This window comes from Pteropus alecto, unplaced genomic scaffold (genome assembly GCF_000325575.1).
Source record: "Pteropus alecto unplaced genomic scaffold, ASM32557v1 scaffold258, whole genome shotgun sequence".
In the NCBI taxonomy this organism is placed as follows: domain Eukaryota; kingdom Metazoa; phylum Chordata; class Mammalia; order Chiroptera; family Pteropodidae; genus Pteropus; species Pteropus alecto.
The window spans coordinates 933918-935597 of NW_006441076.1; positions in this window are offsets into that span (position 1 = coordinate 933918).

Sequence of the window (1680 nt, forward strand, 5' to 3'; positions counted from 1 at the left end):
AAAATTGGGGACATTTTGTTAACGTTGGGTTGGTGACTTGACCAAGATCACATAGTCATTCTGGTGAAGAACCTGGATTCTCTTGTGGGTCTGACTACCTCTAAAGCCAGTCCTCTCTCTGTTGTCTCCAACTGCCAAACTTTCGTATCTTATAATCTGAGTTATCTTTTCCCTCACTATGCCCAGTTATGGTTTCTGCTCAGAAAAGTCATGAGAGGTTTTCATAAAAGATAGTTTGAAGACAACTTGCTTTTGTGTTTCCTTCCTTTAAACTTGCTAGACATGTTTCAGTCACTTATCCTCTATTTTTTCCCCAATTTTATCTCAGATATATAATTCCAAAATCAATTTACCCTACTGATAAGAAGGAAAAGAGATGGTTATTGACTTTTTAAATATTAAAAAATTTAAGTGCATTTGTTTTAAATTGCACTTTTATAAAATACTAAAATGCTACAGCAGTGGTGACATAACCAGCTTGATATCAACAGCCAGAAAAATTGAAAAGTGTAATCTTTCATGTATGTATCTGATCTCCATTTGTCAGTTCACCTTGCTGGACTCTGTGCTTATCTGTTGAAATGGAGGAGCAGAGGAGAAATTTGAGAGAATCAATAGGTGTTACAGAGTGTTCTGCAAAGGAACTACTACTTGGTGCCTCATTTACTGAAGGGTGAAAAATTGACTGCAGGGATAGAAGAGGATTGCAAGATGTGGTCTAAATTAGATTCAAACCCATTCTAATTCTTCAGAATGCTATTAAACAAGCTATTATTGAGTAAACATTTATTGAGTACCTATTGGGGTGAGGCCTTAGATAAATACTGGATTGATAAGATTAATCCCTACCTTTGAAGATTCGATGATGAATCTGGTGATGACAGCTTGTTCCTTCATACCCAGAGCTCACAGAGCTGAGCTTGAAACACATACCTAGCAGAGAAAGAAAATAGAGAGGCAAAAGGAGTAAATCTATGTTAGAAAAAAAAATCACTAAATTGAGAGAAAAATAAGAATGACTAATGTCATTCCTGGATAGTTTTCCCTGAGCATGGAATATTTCTAATGTTCCTTATTTGCACTTTTATCCTAAAGCTCTGTATTTCCTAAACTTTGCTGCTAACCCAAGAATCACCTGTGGCCCACCCTAGACCCATAAGGTTCAGAATCTGTGTGAAATGGACCTAGGAAGCTCCAATATTAGCAGGTACCCCTGAGTGATTTTATTGGGAAGTTTAAGAAACATGGCTATAGCTGCTGCCCAAAACTCCACCATATGAGTTTATCTTTTTGGTTAAGCAGAAGATCTCAAACTTTAGTTTGCATGAAAGAACCTGAATCTCTACTATTTGAGCTTAATCTCTTCAGTTTGCCCGATCTTCTCAAAGACTGGGGAATCATCATGCTAAGAACATTAAGGTTCCTGCGCTCGTCTTCACAGAGTTTAATTGAGTGGACCTGCTGTGGGGACCCTTGATCTTTGTTTTGACTAGCATGTTAAGAGATGAAGGTGAGCCTTTGAAGACGCTTTGAGAAATATTGGTTTAATTAGGACTTAACTAAAAACAAACACTCCTTGCTCTTCTACTTTGGTGTAAAAGAAGGATTTGAAAATTGGATTTAATTACAGATTATAAATCCATTAGATTATAAACTCTGAGAGTTTATTTTTTTCTAATT